At 47.4% G+C, this 5,687-nt stretch overlaps 1 pseudogene; it reads right to left on the bottom strand.

The window, feature by feature from the left end:
• Positions 1–1,021: 1,021 nt before the first annotated feature.
• Positions 1,022–2,097, bottom strand: LOC102243161 (annotated as a pseudogene).
• Between the last annotated feature and the right edge of the window lie 3,590 nt (positions 2,098–5,687).

Genomic DNA, 5,687 nt, shown 5'->3' with positions numbered 1-5,687 from the left:
CCAGGGAAGGGATGCCAGATGCACCCTCCAGCCCTCTAGCTGCCCACTCAGCCCTCTTCCGCCCTGAAACCTGCCCCTGACGGGTAGGACACATGCTGGCGGAAGGCCTGTGCTCCGGGCATGTCCATGCGCAGTGCGTGCCTGTCGGTCCGCTTGTTGCACGCCTGTGTGTCTCTCGGGGTCCCAGTGCTTGGGAGTGTGTTACAACTCATCTGTGGCCCGAGTGTGTGTCTCTGGGTGCCTGCAGGTGTCCAGGCCTCTTCTCTGCCAAGCTTTTGTTTCCTCTGAGGCCTAAACATCCTCCCTTCGGAGCTCAGCCCCTTCTGCCTGGGCAGCAGGAAGCTGACTTACAGCAGCAGCTTCTGAGGAAGTCCCTGGTCTCAGCCCCTGGAGCCCTCCCCAAGCCCTTGGTCTGAGCTCGCCCAGCCTCCCAGGTCCCGGCCTGGGCTGAGTCTGCTCAGGAAAAGAGGTCCAGCCCAAGGCCCTCCGGACAATGGCCAGCCCGCCCCCACCCTCCTGGGCAGCCCTGGAGGTGCCAGCATCAGGAGGGAAGTGAAAAAGCCCCTCCCTGACCCCTGCAGGACCTGCCCCTATGACTCAGAACCCCTGCCCTCTGTTCTAAAGCCTCTACATGGCCCTGAGGAACCTTCTGGAAGCTGAGCTCACCAGGGACCTTTTGGGGAGTGGAAAGGCCAGCAGAACCATTATGTTGAAAATAAATCACAACTTTGGTATGATAGACCACAAGCAGTGCATAATAACCCTAACCTTAAAAAGAAAAATACTTATTTTGAAATTATTTTCTTTCAAAAAGTTGCAAAAATAGTGTAGTTAGCACATACCCTTCATCCAGCTTCCTCTAATATTAAAATCTTATATAACCATATTTTCATTATGTAAACTAAGAAATGAGCATTGATACAGATCTTATTAGCCATTTTACAGATCTTATTCAAGTATCACCAGTTGTCCCACTAAATTAGTACAAAGACCTCAAAAACATGCTAAGTGTGCCAGACACAAAAGACCATATGTCCTATGGATCTGTGGATACTGTAAGAGCTTGTTGCTTGAAGCCCTGCTTTTCCAAAAAATGTGCGACTCTGGTCCTTTGTCCCTTGGGAATGGTGGGAAGGACTTTACCAGCCATGCTGAAGTCCCTCCGCATGACAGCCGTCCGGTGACCAGGAGGGAGCAGCTGACGACGTTCAGTTCTTTATCCCCCAGATAAAGCCTGTTGTCTTTAGGAACATAGCCCAGGAGATAACATCGTTCTGTCCAAGTGGGCAATGGTGACTGTTTCTGCTCCAACATAGTAATTTAATCTGTTCACAGAACTTGTGTAAATGAAGCAGTCACCTACCCACAGCCCCGTTTTCACAATTTCCTGAATCTCACCAAGAACCTCAAAGGCATCTTCAATGCCATCTTCAGTCACTCCCTCATGTGTTTCCTGTGCAGGCAAGACTTCTTTCCGACAGATACTTAAGGATAAAAAATGACTCCTCAGTGGCAATACAGACTAGCTCTCCAGAGTCAGACCAGAAAATATGTTTGGGCTGAATTTCAATTCTGCGTGTGAGTTCTGTATTGTCCCAGTCATAGAAAGCTAAGCCATTTACAGATCTGACCCCCAATAAGAAGCCTCCATAGATACTTTCAGCTCCAAAATCTGGTTTAAATGATTTTTTTTCCTTAAAGTTTTTAAATATCTTTACAGCACTGTTGCTCTATTATTGCATACTCTGAGGGATCATGGGCCCATGCAAACTCCTGGGCAGACCCAAAGCTCTTGTTTCTCAAAGCCATTGCTGGGTAGATGATATACTCGCCATCACCACAAACCACAACAAATCGCCCATTAGGATTGTGCTGAATAGTCTGAGGGTATATTTCACAACTGCCCATATCCTTTACTGCCAGTGGCAATCTTTCTCCATCTTTAATTTCAGCATCGCCCATTGCTTTTAGGTTGGCCTGCTGGACTTCTGAATGCTTGGCCCAAATTATCTTTCCATTGGCATCCATGGACATGGCAGGTTCCTCCCGACCAAGCTTAACAATGATACTCCTTTTGTCATAGCCCAAAGATTGAATTTATATAAAATTCCCGAAAAGGCAAAGTAATAGAGACAGAAGACAGGTAAATGGCAGCCTGGGCTGTGAGTATGAGGGCTCTGATTGGGGTGATGAGAATGTTCTAGAGCTGGTTTGTGGTGATATTTGCACAACTCAGTAAATTTACTAAAAAATTATTGAATTTTTACACTTAAAATGGGCAGATTTTATGGTATGTAAGCTATCCTATATAATAAAAGCCTAATATGCTAAGTGTCGTTCAACCAATCAAAGTGTAATATGCTAATGATATGCTAAGGCTGCTCAACTGCTCTCTGTGACATGCACTGACCACAGGGGGTAGACACTCCAACTGGTAGGTTAGCTTGCTGCTGGGGTCTGGCCAATCGAGACTGAGCGAGACGGGCCAGACACGGCCTGGAGGCCTCCAGCGGTCCCTCCCTGGCCCCGATCCCTCATCCTGGCGGGGTCCCTCGGCCTGGCCTGTGCCCTCTCGCAATCCGGGACCCCTCAGGGGATGTCAGAGAGCCAGTTTCGGCCCAATCCCGCAGGCCAGGCCGAGGGACCCTACTGGTGCACAAATTCGTGCACCGGGCCTCTAGTACCTCAATAAAGTTGTTTTAAAAAATAGTACAAAGACTGCTTGTATATCCTTCCATGGCTTCTACAACTGTTATCATGTTATGTAACATAATTAAAACCAGGAGGGTAACATTGATCCAAAACTATTAACTAACCTATAGACCTTATCCAAATTTCAACAATTGTCCCATCATGTCCTTTCTGTGGTCCAGGAACCAATCCAAGACCATGTCCTCAGTCTCCTCCAATCGAGGACAATTGGACAGCCTCAGTGTGTCTCTATCCTTCATGACCTTGACCCTGTTGAAGAACACTGGTGAGTTCTGTTATAGATGACCCTCAATTTTGATTGTCCAATATTTTCACATGGTGCGCCGAAGTTTTTCATGTTTGGCAAGAATGCCAAAGAAGTGATGTGTGCCCTTCTTCGTGCATCACATCAGAAGGGACGTGGTATCCACACATCTAATCACAATCCTAAGCTTTCTACACAAGGAAATAACACCCATGATGATGGCACATCATGCTCCAGACTTAACCCACCGTCTCCAGCCATGCTCTACCCTGCAGAGTAACCTCGCTGATACACAGCTCTGACCTGGCTTTTCTCAGCCTCACTCCATTCGGGCACCTGGGCCTTCATGCACCCCATGTACTCCCAAGATGCCTGAGCATTCTTCCTTGGCAGCCTTGTCCCTCTCTGTTTTCCTTGTTGGGTTTCTATCTCTCTGCCCTTACAGGAGTTCTTGGGAAGAGATGACTGCCCTCTGTGTGGTCCTCAGGCCCCGCAGGTAGTAGGTGCCCAAAGAAAGGTACCTGCGAATGAGCAAATGACAACTATCCAGCCGGCCTAGCTGCTCTCCCTTCCACCTTCCCCTGGAAACCACTAAACTGTCTACTGCGTCCATAGCTTTGCCTTTTCCGGAATGTCATAGTTGGAATCATACAGTATATAGCCTTTTCAGATGGGCTTCTTTCACTTAGTAGTTTGCATTTAAGATTCCTCCATCTCTTTTCATGGCTTCATAGATCTTTTTTTTTTCTCCCCTGGGCTGAATGATATTCCATTGTCTGGATGTACTTCACCTAATGAAGGGCATTTTGGCTGCTTCCAAGTTCTGGCAATTACGAATAAAGTTGCTATAAACGTTTGTGTGCAGGTTTTGTGTGGATGTAAGTTTTCATCTCTTGGGGTAAATACCAAGGACTACAATTGCTGGATCATAATGTAAGACCAAGTTTTGCCAGAATCTGTCAAACTCTTCTAAAGAACCTGTACTATTTTGCATCCCCACCAGCAATGAACGAGAATTCCTGTTGCTCCACACCCTCAATAGCATTCGGTGTTGTCACTGTTCCGGATTTTGGCCTGTTCTGCAGACTCTCAGCATTCTTTTCATTCCCCTGAGGACATATGATGTGGAGCATCTTCTCATATGCTAACTTATCATCCGCACATCTTCTTTGGTGAGATGTGTGTTCATGTTTATTGTCCATTTTTAAATAGGGTTGTTGAGTGTTTTTTTATTTTTAAAATATGTTTTTTAATTGATTTTTAAAGAGAGAGGAAGGGAGAGGAATAGAGAGAGAGAGAGAGAGAGAGAGAGAAACATCAATGAGAGAGAAACTATTGATTGACTTGCCTCCGGCACTGGAGATCGAGCCAGGCATGGTTCATAGGTCAATGGTCAACCACTGAGCCACATCAGCCAGGCTTGTTGAGGTTTTTTGTTTTGTTTTGTTTTAATATATTTTTATTGATTTCAGAGAGGAAGGGAGAGGGAGAGAGAGAGATAGAAACATCAATGGTGAGAGAGAATCATCGATTGGCTGCTTCCTGCACGCTCCCTACTGGGGATCAAGCCCGCATCCTGGGCATGTGCCCTTGACCGGAATCGAAAGTGGGACTCTTCAATTGCAGGCCAATGCTCTATCCACTGAGCTAAACTGGCTAGGGCCAGGCTTGTTGAGTTTTAAGAGTTCTTTGCATATTTTATTTTTATTTTTTTTATTTTTTTATTTTTTTTGAAGATGGCCTCAAGTACTGCGTGATCTTTATTCCATGAAAATCTTGAACTGAACACAATGTCATCTTTACATAGGATGGTAATTGTACAAAGAATTAAAACGTTTTTGTAAAATCTGATTAAAACACTGATTCCTCCTCCCACCCTCCCCACCCCACCCCCCAAATCAAGGGAAAGAGACAGGATGGAGGGTAAGGGCAGGGAAAAGGTAAGGAACCCTAAACTGAACTAAATAGAGTCTTGGCACCAGTGGACACCTGGGCTCCCCCTGCTCAGCAAGCCCTCAGGACCCGAAGCCAGCTGGTGAGTTGAGGCCTGGCTGGCACCTCCCACCGCCTGAGCACAGGGTCTTCAGTAAGGAGTGGGCTCTGCTCTGTGGCTGGGGCACTGGGCACAGGTGAGAGTTCGAGTTTAAAGACCATGTTCTCTGCCAGATGAAAACCCATGGGCGAGGACAGGATCCCTGAACAGAGAGGGTGCAAGGACCCTGTAATCTGCGACTACAGCCCATGTACAAGTGTGTGGGAAGGGTGGGGTAGCACACAGGCTGACACTGTGGGAATCCAGGCTTCCATTTGTTCTAAGAATCTTCCCAGAAAGACAGTGCCAGCCACTTTCCAACTGTCCTTTGGGAATCTCTGAGCATAAAGACCCCTGGCCTCAGCTAGGCCGAGCTGCACTGGAAACACATCAGGCACAGGCCAAAGGGCAACTCAAAATAGTCTGTTTGGCAAATAGTGCTTGACTGGAAGTTGACTGGCCAGAGGACCAGAGAGCAGCCTGGAACTCCCAGCATCACAGCAAGACCCTAGAGGCTGGGTGTGGGGGTGGGAGGCTAGAGCTAGAACCCAAGGCCAAGGCCAAGGCCAATCTGAGGCAGCTACAGCCGCTTGGGCCTGCGGATAGTGAACTGCACCCCTTCAAGCCTGCTCCAGTTCCAGAAGGCTGGCTCCAAGATGCCAGCAGATCGCAAGGTCTTGAAGTATGCACAAACTATAT

The sequence above is a fragment of the Myotis brandtii genome, unplaced genomic scaffold (assembly GCF_000412655.1).
Source record: "Myotis brandtii unplaced genomic scaffold, ASM41265v1 scaffold193, whole genome shotgun sequence".
NCBI classification, from domain to species: Eukaryota; Metazoa; Chordata; class Mammalia; order Chiroptera; family Vespertilionidae; genus Myotis; species Myotis brandtii.
Note: the sequence above shows the minus strand (reverse complement) of the source record. Positions and strands in the feature narration are given on the sequence as shown.